The sequence below is a fragment of the Hyla sarda genome, chromosome 2, assembly GCF_029499605.1.
Source record: "Hyla sarda isolate aHylSar1 chromosome 2, aHylSar1.hap1, whole genome shotgun sequence".
NCBI lineage: Eukaryota > Metazoa > Chordata > Amphibia > Anura > Hylidae > Hyla > Hyla sarda.
Window position 1 is genome coordinate 87,180,606 of NC_079190.1, and position 18,320 is coordinate 87,198,925.

Below are 18,320 nucleotides of genomic sequence, written 5' to 3' on the forward strand. Positions count from 1 at the left end.
GCGCCCATTGCTGGCGGCACTACACGTATCAGTACCCCCCCTTAGGTCTCCCCCTTTTTTTAGGCTGCAGGAACCTACACACAAGATCCCGGTCCAGGATGTTTTCATCGGGTCCCCAAGATCTGTCTCTGTCCCGAACCCCTTCCAATCAACTAGAAAAAAACGTCTACCTCTGACAGTCTTGGTGGCCAGAATCTCCTTCACCTCAAACACATTAGAAGCACCAGACACTGGAGAAGGGGAAACATTCCCCTGGGAAAAAGGATTAAGAACAAGAGGCTTAAGAAAGGAGACATGCAAGGAGTTCGGGATGCGAAGGGAATAAGGCAGGCAGAGTTTGTAAGTCACCGGGTTAATACGGCGTAGAATTGTAGAATCTTTAAACGAACATATTTGGCAGACAGCCAGACTTCATCTCCAGGAGAAAAGATCGGGGTTGGTCTTCTTCATTTATCAGCCTGTGACTTCATGAGGGTTGAAGCGTGTACTAAGGAATGCCGGGTTTCCTGCCAAATAGCCATAAAGTCCTGGACCTGAACATCCAAGGCAGTTACCCCAGAAGAAGCAGGTAGAGGAAGAAGAGGGCGAGGATGGCGGCCGAAGACTATAAAGAATGGCGATTTCCTAGTAGCCTCAGAATCACAGTGATTATAAGAAAACTTTGCCCAAGGTTGGCCCAATTGTCCTGTTGTGCAGAAACAAATAGTCTCCCAAAATTTGATTCACCCTCTCTACCGGGCCATTGGTCTGCGGGTGGTATGCAGAAGAAAAGTCCAACTTAACTTTGAGGCGACAACAGAGAGCCCGCCAGAACTTGGAGACAAAATAGACCCCTCGGACAGAGACAATGTGTAACGGTAAACAATGTAAACGGAAAATATGCCGGAAGAACTGATCCGCCAACTGTGGAGCAGAGGGAAGTCCAGGCAAAGGAACAAAATGGGACATTTTGGAGAAACGATCTGTGACAACCCAGATGACAGTGTTGTTAGAGGAGGGTGGTAGATCAGTGATGAAGTCCATGGCAATGTGTGTCCAAGGACATCCCAGAATGGGCAGAGGTTGTAGTAGACCCACACAGGTAACACAGGAATGGACAAAATCTGAAACATCTCGCTCCAAATTCGGCCACCAATATTGTCGGGAGATGAGCTGAGTGGACTTTCGTATTCCCGGATGCCCGGACAATAAAGGAGAGTGTCCCCAATTCAATACCTTAATTCTAAGGCGAGATGGCACAAAAGACTTTCCTGGTGGAACTTGCTGTAGGTTGAGAGGAGTGACTGAGATCAAACATTCAGGAGGTACGATGTGCCGAGGGGAGGAGTCCAGCCCCACCTTATCAGAAGCCCTGGAGAGAGCATCAGGCTTAATGTTCTTATCCGCGGGCCGAAAATGAATAAGAAAATTTAATCTGGAGAACAAAAGAGACCACCTTGCCTTCTGCAATGAAGAGAGATAAAAAGGGAGGAACAAAAGAGGATGCTATCTAAGTGCCGTAAATGATGGTATATAGAAAAAAAATGAAAATTCTTTTCAATGCATAAAAATTTATGCTGGGTGATAATCACACTCACCTTTTCGTGTTGCGCAGGTTCAGGCACAACACTGATGTTAGCTTTGTGAATGTATTCACTCTGGGAGATCCTTGAGGCTGCCGAGCATCCGTCCCAAAGTCCGTAGTATCGGTCTGGTCTGTAGTGATGTGCCGGGGAACCTCCAGTGAGGTGCTAGTCTGACTCTGGTAAAAATGGTGATGCTTCTCTGGGGCGCCTCAGGTATTGTAGATCCTCAAACCTCCGTCCCAAGTCTGGGTTATTGAAGGATGATGCAGGAACAGGTGGAAGTTTTAAAAACTTTATTACAGACGAAGCGTTTCGCAAGGGGTCCTTTGCTTCATCAGGTCATGACATAAAAGGTACAGATAGTCTTTATATACACTGTTAATTTGAAAAAAGTGCGGGAGTTTGTGATGTCTTCTGAACGTCATCTGGGTGCCGGATATGACGTATGGGCTGAGGGTGAAAATGTTAATTCACAAAAAAAGTGGGATGTTCCTATTGGTTGGAAGTTGAATGGTTCCGCTAGCCGTACATGTTGTTTTGGGTGTTTGCCGATGTACTGGTAAGTAAGTGATAGTAGTGGATGCAAGACTTGTTTGCATCCTAAAATGGATAAAGATCGTAATATTATTGGTAGGACACAATAGTATGTGAAGCATATAATGCCGTTCTAGGGGGCCGCATCTGGTGCTATGCTGTGTAAAAAAGGAAAGTGTTACATTGTTGCGCTACAGCCGGGATGATATATTTGCTCTGCTACAGGGGATACTGTGATACTTGATGTTATATGACAACATTAACAGTTGACAGATGCTATCTTTCTTTCTGTCTGTGTGTCTCACATATGGGGAACAACCTGCCGGAGTATCGGACGGGAGGGTGACAGTGGTTGTTCTCTTTTTAAGGTATTGCATTATGTCCCCTATATGTGTGGCAATGTGGATGACATATACAGAAGCATTTTCGGGTTTTAGTTACACTCAAAGTAAGTGAATGGAAAATAGCATATTATTGCGCTCGGGTTGAGCAGGAGTGTATAATTTCGGGCTGTCTGATCGACAGATTGGTATTGCCGAGGAGTGTTGGACCTCGGCAGTAATGATTTAACTACAGTGATGTGCACTGGATGATACTTCTGTTTGAAGAATATGTACAACATGTGTGTAGTGAGATTTTATTGAGATATTTGTTGAATAAGGTCTTTTGGTTCTATAATTAGTGCCGTTTTTTGTTCTGGCAGTGGGAGAATAGTCTATTTATATAAGGCGATTATGTTCTATGTTAGGTGAATGCTGTTTTTCATATTATGGCAATCAGAGAATAGTGTATATATATGAAGCGAGGATAACAGTATTTTCTGAACAGTAGAGAGGAAATAACAATATTTTTTCTTACTGAACAATTGTCACAGTGGCAATAGTTCAGAACGGGGATTATATAGATCAGTTTATATGCGTGTGTATGAAACCAGAGTTATCGGTGACAAATGGTATGAATGATATAAAAAGATAAAATGTAACATGGACATATATGTACAAAAAACAGAGGTGGAACATTTTAAAATATACGATAAATATATAAATGATAAGTAAATTATCATATGTTAATCCATATTGCTGAAACTTGTAGTCATGAATAAACCATGATTGGCATAAAAATATATACATATAGGGGGCATGGTTTGGCTGCTGACCTTAATGGCCGCTCTGTAGAGAAGCTCCGGTGCAGGCACTCTATAAATAGCCTTCTACTACCTGCCAGCGACTAACAATCCACTTGGGATGGACATCTGATCCTCCATGGCGACCTCGGGCAGGAAAAGATCTAGTAAACAGGATGAGAGCCAGTCCCTGAGACAGTTTTTTTCTTTTCACCTATAATCTCCACAGATCTGCATATTGTTATAGGTACTTTCTTATAATCTGTATTTCTGTGTTGTTCTATATCTAGGAATCTCATGTATTGAGCTGCCGTAGTATTGAGCAAGGCGAGTATCCGCAACGGTTTTGCTGCTCCCCCCGGCATCCCTGGTAACGTACGGAATCTCTCTCTTTCCCTCCCAGTTCTATTCCTTCACTTTCTCTTTCTACTGTACCTACTACATACCACAATGGGTATAAATGTCATGTCAATGAATGTTAACGGACTTAATAGTCTATATAAGAGAAGTTTTCTGTGGCGGGAGGTGTTAACCAGCTCAGCAGACGTTGTGTGTATCCAGGAAACTCATATTTCCTCAAAAAAAACACCTAGTGTACGCCACAGAAAATATCCTATTGTTGTGAGTTCATCTTATGAATCTAAGAAACGGGGAGTCTTAGTTGCTTTCCGTGACAGCTTAGCTATTCAGATTTCCACACAGATCATTGATCCAAACAGTAGATACATAATACTTGTATGTTTGATCGACAATGTTGCCTATACTTTGGTAAATTTATATGCCCCAAATAGGGGTCAGAGTCACTTTCTGAGGATGCTAATCAAAAAGATAGATTCAGTTCGTAGAGGTGCGTTGGTCATATGTGGTGATTTTAACTCTGTGATATCACCATCATTGGATCAATCTGCATCATTAGCACGCAGACCTTTCTATTTAGATGGGGTTCTTGCTGATAAACATTTGTTTGATATTTGGTGTTTACAGCACGCCTCAGAGCGCGACTTTTCCTATTTCTCTCCGAGATATCATACATATTCAAGAATTGATCTCATTTTGGTAGATAGAAGCCTCATTATTACCTTGACAGATGTCGTACAGAAACATAGTGATTTTGTTCGGAGGGCTAATACTCATCTAATAGCCCATTCTGTTCACTCAGAGCAACTGAACACTGCACTGTCTGAATATTCTTTCAGATGGGTGCTTACCTTAAATAACTAAAAAATCTTGAGATCACAGAATGTATGAACAAAATAACTACTTTAGAGGCGATGCAGAAAGCACAGTTTTCGACTGATACTGCAAATAATTTACATCATGAACGTTATCGTTTGAGGTATTTGTTACTATTCGCCTACGAAAGGACACTCAAAAAGTTGAAAAGTCAAATATTACATGCAAGACAATAAAATGGGATCATTCCTAGCTAAAAAACTGAAACCAACCCATTACAACAAAGGATCCCCATGCTTAAGCACCCACACACACAACAGATACAACAATCACCCAGGGACATTGCAAACGCATTCAGGGACTATTACGCTAATCTTTATAATTTAAATACGGACTGATCTTGTCCTCAACCTGACCAACCTCGAAAAGATGCTTTTCTTTCTTCCCTGAATTTACCTAGACTCTCTCCTGCTTTACTATCCTCTCTTAACTACCCCATATCAACCCAGGAGATAATCGATGCTGTCAAAGCCATGCCCACAGGTAAAACTCCCGGACCCGATGGACTGCCTAACGAATACTATAAATGTTTTCTTCCCACTCTACTCCCTCATCTTCTGTCTTCAATAATCCTATGACGACCGAATCGTTACCCCCAGACATGCTAGACGCTCTTATTACAACTATTCCGAAACCCGGCAAACCTACTGACGTTACATCCAATTATAGACCTATCTCTCTTTTAAATAGTGACACAAAGCTCTATGCTAAGATCTTAGCGACAAGACTACGTCCGCTACTACCAGGCTTGATTAGTAGAGACCAAGTTGGATTTACCTTGACACGTCAAGCCCCCGATAACACTCGTAGAGTCATATCTCTATTACAGCATTGTGAGAATTCTATCCTCCCTTCTGTGTTTGTCACCCTAGATGCTGAAAAAGCCTTTGACAGAGTGAGCTGGCAATATGCATTCTCTGCATTGAGAGCATTCGGGTTTGAGGGCCCTATAATTACAGCGATCCAAGCATTGTACTCCAACCCTGTGGCTAGAGTTTTTACAAACGGAGCACTCTGCCAGTTCACTCTGTCAAATGGCACACGGCAGGGATGTCCCCTATCACCCCTCATCTTTTTAATTACTATGGAACCCCTAGCCCAAGCGATACGCAATGATCCGCGTATTTCAGGAATTAAAATTGGCACTACTGAACATAAAATGGCCCTTTTTGCTGATGATGTCATACTAACTTTGACTCATCCCCGATGTTCCCTGACTGCTTTATTTGAAGTTATAGACTCCTTTAGTGAAATATCTTATTATAAATTGAACGTGAGCAAGTCCCAGATTCTGCCGATATGTATGTCACCTGAAACTATTGCAGGTCTTACACCTGAATTCCCCTTGGACTGGCAGCGTCGATCTGTCCCCTATTTGGGTATTAATCTTACCTATCCCTCTACTAATCTTTTTCAGAGTAAATTTCAGCCATTACTATCTTCTTTTACTACTTCTATCTCGACTTACAACAAACATATTCTGTCTTGGCTAGGCAGACTATCAGCCTTTAAGATACTCCTTCTTCCTAAACTTTTGTACCTCTTCCGAACTATCCCTATAGCTATTCCTAAATCTTATTTCCAGACTTTGAACCGAATTCTTGACGACTTTATATGGCATCAGAAACACCCAAGAGTTCCGAGGGCAGTTATGTCTCATAAGAGGGGCTGTGGAGGACTTGGTAGACCACATATGGAAGATTACTATACAGCATATATTCTAGACCAGGCTAGGCATTGGTGGACTGGACCGAGTGAAACGAAGTGGGTAGAATTGGAGCAGCACTTTAGTCCACTTTGTTCCCTAAAAGCAAGACTTTTGATTCCTGATCCCCATATTAAGTTATCAAAATCCCATTTATCTTCTATTGATATTACAGATAAGATATGGCGAACCTGTCTTGGCCATTCCTCTCAATCCCTCCCATGCCCCATAGCATTCATTCCCTTAGACTTCTTGCACATGTACATACCAGATATTGATCTGCAACCATGGAGGGACGCGGGTATATATACGATCAAGGACATTCTAGATGAAAATGACACGGTTCACTTTCCTACACTTAGACATAAGTTTCATATCTCAAACAGGGAATTTTATAAAAGCCTGCAGATTAGGAGAATGGTGGAAAGGAGATGAAATATATGTGTAAAATAAAAAAAATCAATAAAATTGTTCACATATGTGCTAAAATGACTGGATTAGGTGTGTTATTATTAGACTAATCTTATAGTTCATGTTTTGTATTAGTGTATGAGTTCAACTGCTTCGTTAAGACCCCTTGGGGCTAAAGTGCCAAGGCGAAAAATTCAAAACATTTCACGTTTTGTTAGTTAATCAAATCTGTTATATACAGTTTCTTCTATATGATCTATTGGATAAAATTTTTATTGGATTTGCATTTAGTGGATGTTTTTCACGGCAATGCTGCGAGACACTAAGTAAGGCATATCCCTTTTTGATGTTCAATCTATGATTATTTAATCTAAGATGCAACTCTTGGGTGGTACGACCCACGTACTGTTGCCACAGCAACATTCAATTACATAGATCACATAATCTGAACAGCAATTTAGCCGGTGTTTTATAGTAAAGACCTCACCTGAGGTGGAGCTCGTGTGTGCTTTTATCCCTGCTTTCAAGGTATTGCAGCATAGACATCGCTTCTTGTGGCACATGTATACCCCGTTTTCATTTCCTATGTTCTTATTTTTCTTTTTGAATTTCTTGTTTTGCTGTCTCAGTCTGCCAAGAGCTGCTAGGAGTGACATTCGGAGCGGCTGGTATTGTTTCCATGAGGATTTGGTCCGTTTGTAGGACATGCCAGTGTTTTTTGAGTATAGATTTAATGTGACTATGAGCATAATTGTACGTGGTAATGGAATTTAGTCTTGTGGGTTCTAATTCTTTATCAGATACTTTCTTTTTCAAGATAGGCACTCTTCTTGAGATAATTGGTTTGCTCTATCGCGTGCTTCATTGATAAGGTTGTTGGGATATCCCTTGGCTTGGAATCGTTTGGTCAGTAATGATGCTTGTTGGCAGAATATATTTGTATTAGTACAGTTTTTCTGGATTCTTTTGAACTGACTAAAAGGAATATTAGTCTTCCATTTTATGAGGTGTGCACTGTTGAAAGAAAGGTAACTACAGTGGTCCCTCAACATACGATGGTAATTTGTTCCAAACGAGCCATCGTTTGTCGAATCCATCGCATGTTGAGGGATTCGTGCAATGTAAAGTATAGGAAGCTGTACTCACCTGTCCCCGCCGCTCGCGATGGTGTCCCCGCCGCTCCCAATGGTGACCCCGGGCCTCCGCTGGGCTCTCCTGGTCTTCTCCAGTCCTCCGTTGTCTTCTCCGGTCCTCTGCTGCCTTCCACAAGGCCTTACTGGGCCTGCGTAGCAACGTCATTACGCCGCTGCGTACGCCATTCCTATTGGATGGTGTGCGCAGCAGCGTATTGACGTCATTGGAGAGGGCCGAGAAGACACCGGAAGAAAAGCGCTGGACCCGGAGGGCACCCCGGAGCATCGTGACGGGGTAAGTAATACTTACGGCACCACCAACGGGGAACATTAAGCTGCTATCCGGCAGCAGCTTAAGCATTTTGCGCTGCCGGATAGCACTTAATGCGATGGCCCCAACATAAAAAAGCATTGTATGTCGATGCTAACATCGACATGCGATGGCCTCTGATAGGCCATCGTATGTCGATTTGATCATATGTCGGGGCCATCGTAGGTTGGGGGGGTCACTGTATTTGCGTCTACCTTTTTAAAATATGTAGCTGTATGAATTCTGGATTGGTTGTGTGAAATTTCAAGGTCCAGGTACTCTATTTTGTCTGGGGATTGCTGTGCTGTGAGGGTGAGTCCCCAGGGGTTATTATTTATGTTTTCTATGAGTTCTGGGACGTGTTCTTTAGGTCCTTTCCAGATCAGGAACAAATCATCAATATTCCTCTTGTAAATCACAACATGGTCCTGGAACAGCTTCCGTGAGGTTATAAAGGAGTCTTCAAACCTGCCCATCACTAGGTTTGCATATGACGGTGCCACCCTAGTGCCCATCGCCGTACCGCATGTTTAATGGTAGATGGCACCGTCATAGTTAAAAAAATTATTTGTTAAGATAATTTTCAGACAGTTTAAAAGAAACTTTTTCTGTGGCTCTGGTATAAAGGAATCCTCCTTTAGTAATTAGTTAATACATGATAGGCCGATGTGATGTTGGATGTTGCTATACAACGCAGTAACATCCATGGTGATAAATATACATTCAGTGTCCCATTTGATGTCTTGCAATATTAGAATAAGATCATCAGAATTTTTAAGATAACTGGGTAATGCAGTAATGTATTTTTGGGAGATGATAATAATATGGTTGTGATGGGTTAGGAATAACAAGAAATTTATTTTCCTCTTTTGTGATTATTTTTTCTTTAAATGCTTCCTCCACAGTGTTGGTAATCTTCTTCTGTCATCCTGGGAAGGGGTTTTCTTGGACTTTCTTGTAATAATTGGGGTCATCCAGAATATTCATGGCCTCCTGATGGTAGTCATTGTAATCCTGGATTACAATGCTACCCCCCTTATCTGCAGATCTTATTACAATTTCCGGATTATTTTTTAGCATATTTAAGGTTTGTCTTTCTTTTCTGGCAAGTAATCCTTCTTTGGTTGCAGGTGGATTTGTGGGTAGCGTTCTGAGATAGTTCACTACCAGATCATGAAATGTTTTGATTGTGTGACCCTGGTTTTGTATCGGATAGAATTTGGATTTATTCCTAATAGCTGGATGTATGCCAGGTATTTGGTTATCTTGGGTATCCAGGATGTGTTCCATAGTGCTTGTTATTTCTTTCAGACGGTCCTGTATTTTAAAATGTCTGTGCAGAGTTAATTTGCGGGTGAAATTATGCAAGTCCAGGAATAGGGTAAAATCGTCCGGTTTATATGCTGGGCAAAATGATAATCCTTTGTTAAGGAGATGAGTTTAGTATGTAGTTAGTGTGTGACGGGATAGATTGAAGATCTTCATCCCTGCATTGTTGGAGTCACTGGACTCGTTAGGGGTTATTGGAGTTTTCTATCTTTTCTCTCTTTTGTTTCTCCCTCCTCTTGTTCCTCGCTTATGTTTTTTCTTTTTGTTGTTTTTTTCGGGGTGAAGAACTGTTCCATCGTCTTCTGTTTTGTTCTGGGTTTCAAGGTTATCCCTAAAAAAGCCTCCTGGGATATGGATGTGTGGTGTCCCGGCACCGTATTTCATACTGTGCCTTGGTAATTAGTCCCCAAAGTTAGAGTCCCTAGGACTGTCGGGGTTCACTTTCCTCATTTAACCCCTAGTCACCCCTTAGTCACTTAATATTTGTAAATATTATCTATCTAAATGAATGAATATGGTATTACTCACTGTTTTAGCGTCGCAGGACCTGCGGGTCATGTGACTGGGTTGCAGAACTCTATGGTTTTTGCTAAAGGACCTTTGGTGGTTTTGGATATGTGATCACCCACAATCCATTGTAACGGTGAGTGACAGCTGATTGGACCAATCCAAAACGGCCAGCCCCTGCCCATGTAAGGGAGCTGTGCCATATTGTCGCTCTCTTGGGTTGCTGACTTTGGACGAGGTAGGACCTCCGCAGCTTACAAGACAAAGTACTAGGCCCAAAGCCTTGCAGCTTAGGCCTGTGCTAGAGATGGATAGTTCTTACAATTCCCCGATATCTCAGCAAGACCTCTGGACCTAATCTAAGCCCTAAATCCAGCAGATCTAGGCAAATACAATCCTCAAAATCTAAAGGGAACTTTCCAGTCCTAAGCATTTGTCAGTCACTGCTGTGCTGTTTGTAAAGACTCTGTTATCTGGACTGTTACCGTTACTGCATATACAGAAAATCTTCAGTGAAGATTCCTGCAAGTTTTAAGTTCAGCACTGCTGTGGACAATCTATTTATTCTACACTCACCTATCGCTCTTGGGAAGGGTGGCGATAGGCCCAGCATCACTACAGAGTTTAACCTTCAACCTGGCGTCATGAGTGACAAGGGTTAACAGCGCCCTTTATGATATTGAACAGCAACACCCCAACTACCCTACACCCCCACAAGGCTTTCCACATAGTGCTTAACCACAGAAGCTTTGCAGGGTTTGAGAAATGGAACCGAAGCTCCCAACCCTACTCCTGAGTTATCTACAATAGTAATATTTCCTATTGTGGTGATTGGGATAGGTGTGTTGACCAAACTGATCTTGAGGTCAGATCTGGGGGAGACGTCTCGTGTGGTGAGATTGGATAATTCGTCCTCCAGTGTATTTTCTTTGGTCGGAGATGGTGAAAGTTGCAGAGCAGTGGCATCTGTACATTCACTCAAACGTCCCCTCCCTAGTTCTTCCTGGAGCCAGTCAATGTTGCTCCTGATCTCAAGGATCTGGACTTTTGTCTGGATCGGCGTTGCTGGGAGGCCATCTTCTGGGAGAAAATGGTCATGCATGTGTTAGATTCGGAAGCCGATATCTCAGAGTTGGGCATGTCCCGGCTGTTGCTTGATTTGTTTTTGGTATTTTTATTGTTATTCTCATTAATAGTGTTATTACCTTTAATGATTGCATCCTCTCTATGGGTCTCAGTGTGTTTGTGGCTTTTGGGCTTTCCCATATTGGCAGTATGATCCATATTGCCTCTATTGGTATTGATGTAAGTCCTTGTGTTATAGGTCTTTTTGTTCCAGTTTTCATTTTCTTCTTCTGTAGATGGTTGTGTTCTGAATTTTGTATTGGGGGGTACCCGGGGAGTATATCCAGGTTTTTTCTGTTTATGTGAATTAGGTGTGGTTGTTTGGTTGTTGTATTTGTGATTGTAATTGTATGTATTTCTCTACAAGTTATCAGAGGGTTCTGGATCATGTTTCTTAATCCAATTTCTGTAGATTACTTCTCTATTATCATCCCGGTCCCATATTAGTTTTTCAGCTTTTTTGATGATAAGATCTTTCTACATCCTACTGATCCTATTCGATACCCCTCTGTCAAGTCTTCAGAACTCATTATGGTTTGTGAAATCCTGTATGGTGTGTTCAATGTCATTTGTTATTTTTGTACGGAGTGTTATGCGCGTATTGCATATATGTTGTAACATGATATGTGAACACTCAGTCATAACATTCTCCCACTCCACAACATAGTCAGCATCATTCTTGAAAGTGGAATCAAAGGTAAGTCTAAGACCCCATGGGGCTAGTCTTTCATGCATATAAATATTCAGAAAATCAATGTCTGTTCTATGTCTTAGTTCATCCTGTAGGAGATCCTCCAGTTTGTGGAACAAAATAGACATAGCTAGGAGATTAGTGTCAGGAACAGCTTCACCTTTGACAGTAGCAGGGTGTTGCTGTTGCTGACTGGTGAGGTCCGATATGAGTCTTTCCCGGTTTTCTAAACGTGAAGTGAAGTAATCCATTTTCGTTTAGTTGTTCTGAGGTGAATATCGCTGGCTTAAGATTGCTGCTGTTTGTTCCTTGACCCCATTTTTACCAGGGTCGGACTAGCACCTCACTGGAGGTTCCCCGGCACATCACCTTGCCTGCTGGGGATTTAGACGCAGAGCGGACTGAAGATGCAAAAGATTCTTATGATCTGTGTAGATACTGACTGGATGAGAAGATCCGTCAGTACATGATGCCATTCTTCCAGGGCGAGCTCAATGGCCAAAAATTCACTGTCTCCAATTGAATAATTCCTCTCGGCACGTGAAAAAGGTCTTGGGGAAAAACCCACAAGTCACGGTTTTTGGGTCAGTATTGCTCCAGCTCCTACTAAAGAGGCATCTACTTGGAGATGGAATGATTTTTCTGGATCGTGTCTCAACAAAACTGGTGCAGAGGCAAATGCCAATTTCAGTTGGGAGAATGCTTCTTTGGCCTCAGGAAGTCGGGATTTGGGGTAACCATTCTTCTTAGTGAGAGCCACAATCGGTGCAACTAACGAGGAGAAGTGTGGTATAAACTGTTGATAATAATTGGGGAACCCAGAAAGCGTTGTATAGCCCACAGGCCAGAAGGTCGAGGCCAGTTAAGAACCGAAGACAGCTTATCAGGGTCCATCTGGAGGCCTTGGTTGGAGACAATATATGCAAGAAATGGAAGACTTGTCTTCTCAAAGAGGCATTTCTCGAATTTGGCGTAAAGGCGATTGTAGAAGTGTAGAGAAGATCATGGAAGATGTCATTGGCAAATTCTTGAAAAACATCACAAGGGACTCGGAGTGCCCATCACGGGTATTAAAGGCCATCTTCCATTCATCTCCTTCCCGTATTCTGATGAGGTTGTATGCTCCTCGCAGATCAAGTTTAGAGAAGACCTTGGCACCCCGCAGGCGATCAAAGAGCTCAGAAATCAAAGGTTAGGGGTACCGATTCTTGATAGTGATCTTGTTAAGCCCCCGCTAATCAATATAAGGGGGGAGAGACCTGTCCTTTTCCACAAAGGAGTATCCTGCACCGGCAGGGGAGGAGGACTTCCGGATGAAGCCCTTCTGGAGATATTCCTTGATGTATTGAGTCATGGCTTGCATCTCGGGAACAGACAAGGGGAAGATTCTTCCCCAAGGAGGTCCCTGGCAGAAGGTCAATCGAGCAGTCATAGGGACGGTGCGGAAGAAGAATTTCAGCCTGCTTTTCGCAGAACACATCTGCAATGTCCTGGTAAGGAACAGGCAAACCCGGCATAGAAGAAGGCGGTAGAGAATACTTAGGCTGTGGTGACGCCAGACAGAGATTTTGGTAGACAGGACCCCAGCGAATGACTTCAGCAGTTTGCCTGGGAAACCAGGGAAGACCGAGGAAAAGCACATAGAACTTGATCTTCTCTTTGTGTAAAGCACCCACTTGCAATAAAAGTGGTTCAGTGGGGAAGTGCACCACGTATTTCAAGGATTCACCATTGATGGAGGAAATGTATGAAGGCTTGACGAGCCGTGTCAGTGGAAGACAGTGCTTGTGGACCAGGGAAGTGTTGTTAAAATTTCCTGCAGAACACGAATCCAGGAAAGCAGAGGTGTGGAACAAAGCTCCTGCAGAGGTGAGTAATAGAACTGGCATAATCAGTCGAGGAGAGTGAGAATTCACACCTAGAGACACCTCTCTCATGTGCCCTAGGTGCATACGTGTCCCTAACGGGGTGGCCGAAGAGAACAATTTCTGAGGTAATGTTCTGTGCTGGCACAATACAAGCACAAGTTCTCATTACGTCAGCGGGACCTCTCTTGCTGGGACAAGTGGGCATGGTCCACCTTCATAGCCTCCTTAGCAGGAGGCAATGTTGGTGGATTAGGTGGCCGCTGGAACACTGGTGCCAATTGAGGAAAATGACGTGTCCAAACTGGTTCACATTCTTGACAAATTTTCTCCTGCCTCTCGGCAAGACGCACTTCGATGCGAGTGAACAAGAGAATGAGCTCAATGAGAGAAAAGGGAGGATCTCGTGCAGCGTGAGCATCCTTAACTCTACTTGAAAGTCTTTTTTTTTAAAGGTAGCATACAGAGCCTCATCATTCAAGGCCAATTTGGAGCCAAGAGTGTGGAACTGGACCACATAGTCACCAACAGTACAGTCCCCTTGGTGGAGGTTCAGTAGTGCGGTTTCAGCCGAGGAGACCCGTGCAGGCTCTTCAAAGATACTGCGGAATTCTGAAAAGAAGGCTTGCAGATTGGAGGACACTGGATCATTTCTGTCCCAGAGAGGTATGGCCCAGGCCAGGGCTTTCCCGGAAAGAAGACTGACCACGAATGCTACCTTGGCATGCTCCGTCGGGAACTGATCAGCCATAAGTTCCAAATGCATAGAACATTGGATCACAAACCCCCTGCAGAATTTAGGGTCCCCTTTGAGTTTGTCGGCAGAGACAAACGTAACTTAGAGCCAATGGAAACTATGGAAGCTGCAGACACCGGAGGAGCCACTGGAGGAGGTGGAGGCTACTGCGGTTGTTGAGCGGAGAGGAGCTGCTGCATCATTGCAGATAGCTGATTCAGCTGTTGCGCTTGTTGCTCAATCTGAAGAGATTGTTGTGCCACTATGGCAGATAGATCAGCGACATTCGGCAGAGGCACCTTGGCGGGATCCATGGCCGGATCTTATTGTAACGGCAGTGGTGAAGTGGATTCGCTGAACCTGTGAGGATGATGGCGTGGGCCGTACCAGGGAGCAGAGTCTAAAGATGCTGCGGGTTTTCACCAGAGCCCACCGCAAAATGGGATGGAATTGCAGCGACAGGCGGCACCCAGATCGCTACCCCTGATACGACTCGTCCACACAGGCAGCCGAGGTGTAACATGGCACAGGAAGGATGAGGCAATTACGAAGTCAGGAAAGGCAGAAGGTCAGGGCAAGTGGCACAGGTGCAAGGTCAAGAATGTAGCTAGGAGGTCTTGTACACAGTAAGGCAATACACAATCAGGAATGCTTTCTCTTAGGCTAGTGAGCACAAAGATCCAGAAGGTAACAGGAGGAAGTGCGGGTTAAATAAGGTCAGTCCCAAGGAAACACCATTTAGTGGTGCACTGACCCTTTAAGTCTCTGAGAATCGGCACGCGCGCCCAAGGAGGCGGGTATGCGTGAGACGTCCACCAGGGAGGACAGAGGAAGCAGGAAGACGGCAGGACAGGTGAGAACCGGCGGACCGAGCGATATCGCATCGCATCATGTGAAGCGTATTGCGGTCCGTGCGGGGAGTAGGGCAGAGAGTGCTCCCACGGCCAGCGGCGCTACACGCAACAATATTGAAGCTATATATTGGTTAGAAATACTGCTACTCATGTACACACATGGGACAGCATATCCTAAAATTTACATGAAATGTTAGCTTTAAAGAGGAATTCCAGTATAATCTTTTTTCCATCACCCTGTAGCTTAGCTCACAATATAATTGTTAGTTTTCTTATATTTTTCCATAAGCAACATGCTTTTTAGAACAGAATGATCCAGCTTTTCTCTCCCATCTTACTTGCAGATTTTACTGTCTGGGGGTTCTAGCTCGAGTAACTACGCCTCAAATGGTACCTTTTTGTATCACACAGCAAATGTAGTTAGATTACATGTATCCGAAGCTGTGGTTAGATTACCCCAATAGGAACATGTGTAAATGTATGGTGCCACAGCGAGTAACTTCGCGCACATTAACCCCTTAAGGACGCAGGACGTAAATGTACGTCCTGGTGCGGTGGTACTTAACGCACCAGGACGTACATTTACGTCCTGTGCATAACCGCGGGCATCGGAGCGATGCCAGTGTCATGCGCGGCTGATCCCGGCTGCTGATCGCAGCCAGGGACCCGCCGGCAATGGCCGACGCCTGCGATCTCGCGGGCGTCCGCCATTAACCCCTCAGGTGCCGGGATCAATACAGATCCCTTCATCTGCGGCAGTGCGCGATTTGAATGAATGATCGGATCGCCCGAAGCGCTGCTGCGGGGATCCGATCATTCAGAACGCCGCACGGAGGTCCCCTCACCTGCCTCCATCTGGCTCCTGGCGTCTCCTGCTCTGGTCTGAGATCGAGCAGACCAGAACAGAAGATAACCGATAACACTGATCTGTTCTATGTCCTATACATAGAACAGATCAGTATTAGCAATCATGGTATTGCTATGAATAGTCCCCTACGGGGACTATTCAAGTGTAAAAAAAAATGTAAAAGTAAAAGTTAAAAAAAGGGAAAAATCCCCTCCCCCAATAAAAAAGTAAATGTCAGTTTTCTCCTATTTTAGCCCCAAAAAGCATAAAAAATAAATTTTATAGACATATTTGGTATTTCCGCGTGCATAAATGTCCGAACTATTAAAATAAAATGTTAATGATCCCGTACGGTGAACGGCGTGAACGAAAAAAAAAAAAAGTCCAAAATTGCTACTTTTTTAATACATTTTATTTAAAAAAAATTATAAAAAATGTATTAAAAGTTTTTTATATGCAAATGTGGTATCAAAATAAAGTACAGATCATGGAGCAAAAAATGAGCCCCCATACCGCCGCTTATACGGAAAAATAAAAAAGTTAGAGGTCATCAAAATAAAGGGATTATAAGCGTACTAATTTGGTTAAAAAGTTTGTGATTTTTTTTAAGCACAACAATAATAGAAAAGTATATAATCATGGGTATAATTTTAATTGTATTGACCCTCAGAATAAAGAACACACGTCATTTTTACCATAAATTGTACGGCGTGAAAATGAAACCTTCCAAAATTAGCAAAATTGCGTTTTTCTTTTTAATTTCCCCACAAAAATAGTGTTTTTTGGTTGCGCCATACATTTTATGATATAATGAGTGATGTCATTACAAAGGACAACTGGTCACGCAAAAAACAAGCCCTCATACTAGACTGTGGATGAAAATATAAAAGAGTTATGATTTTTAGAAGGCGAGGAGGAAAAAATGAAAACGTAAAAATTAAATTGTCTGAGTCCTTAAGGCCAAAATGGGCTGAGTCCCTAAGGGGTTAATTGAGCATAAGAGCAGCGCTCGCTGCATAGCTCGTGAGCTCTGGCTGCTATCAGCAGCTGGAGACTCAGAATGGTGGACATCAGCGTTCCCGCTGTTGCCTGCCAATAACCCTTCAGATGCTGTGATCAATGTTGATCAGAGCTCAGGGGGGTTATTCATCAGACCTATTACAAGATAATAAAGGGATTATCCAGGAAAAAACTTTTTTTATATATATCAATTTTCTCTAGAAAGTTAAACAGATTTGTAAATTACTTCTATTAAAAAATCTTAATCCTTTCAGTACTTATGAGCTGCTGAAGCTGAGTTGTTCTTTTCTGTCTAAGTGCTCTCTGATGACACCTGTCTCGGGAACCGTCCAGAGTAGAAATCCCCATAGTAAACCTCTTCTACTCTGTGCAGTTCTCGAGACAAGCAGAGATGTCAGCAGAGAGCACTGTTGCCAGACAGAAAAGAACAACTCAACTTCAGCAACTGATAGTTATTGGAAGGATTAAGATTTTGTAATAGAAGTAATTTACAAATCTGTTTAACTTTCAGGAGCCAGTTGATATATATGAAAACGTTTTTTCCTGGAATACCCCTTTAACCTCTTAAGGACCCATGACGTACCGGTATGTCATGAGTCCGCTGCCGTCCTATAACGCAGGGCCACAGCCTGGCTAATAGCGCGCAGCACTGATCGCAGTACCGCACGCTATTAACCCTTTAGACGCGGCATTCAAAGTTGAACGCCGCGTCTAAAGTGAAAGTAAAACAATGCCGGTTAGCTCAGGGAGCTGTTCGGGATCGCCGCGGCTAAATTGTGGCATCCCGAACAGCTTACAGGGCAGCTGGAGGGTCCCTACCTGCCTCCATGCTGTCCAATCGCCGAATGACTGCTCAATGCCTGAGATCCAGGCATGAGCAGTCAAGCGGAAGAATCATCGATCAATGGTTTCCTATGAGAAACCACTGATCAATGTGAAAGATCAGTGTGTGCAGTGTTATAGCTCCCTATGGGGGCTATAACATTGCAAAAAAAAAAGTGGAAAAAAAAATAAATAAAGGTCATTTAACCCCTTCCCTAATAAAACTTTGAATCACCCCCCCTTTTCCCACAAAAAAAACCTGTGTTAATAAAAATAAATATATGTGGTATCGCCGTGTGCGGAAATGTCAGAATTATAAAAATATATCATTACTTAAACCACACGGTTAATGGCATACGCGCCAAAAAATTCCAAAGTCCAAAATTGTGCAAAGTCCAAAATTTTTGGTCACTTTTTATATAATGAAAAAATGAATAAAAAGCGATCAATAAGTCCTATCAATGCAAAAATGGTACCAATCAAAACTTCAGATCATGGTGCACCCCCCCC

The 18,320-nt window shown here is 43.1% G+C and overlaps 1 protein-coding gene across 2 annotated transcripts in view; it reads right to left on the reverse strand.

The window, feature by feature from the left end:
- The window catches only part of LOC130358749 (short-chain dehydrogenase/reductase family 9C member 7-like), a 61,551-nt gene that overhangs the window by 8,451 nt on the left and 34,780 nt on the right, over nt 1-18,320 (reverse strand). The gene's annotated exons all lie outside the window — the stretch shown is intronic.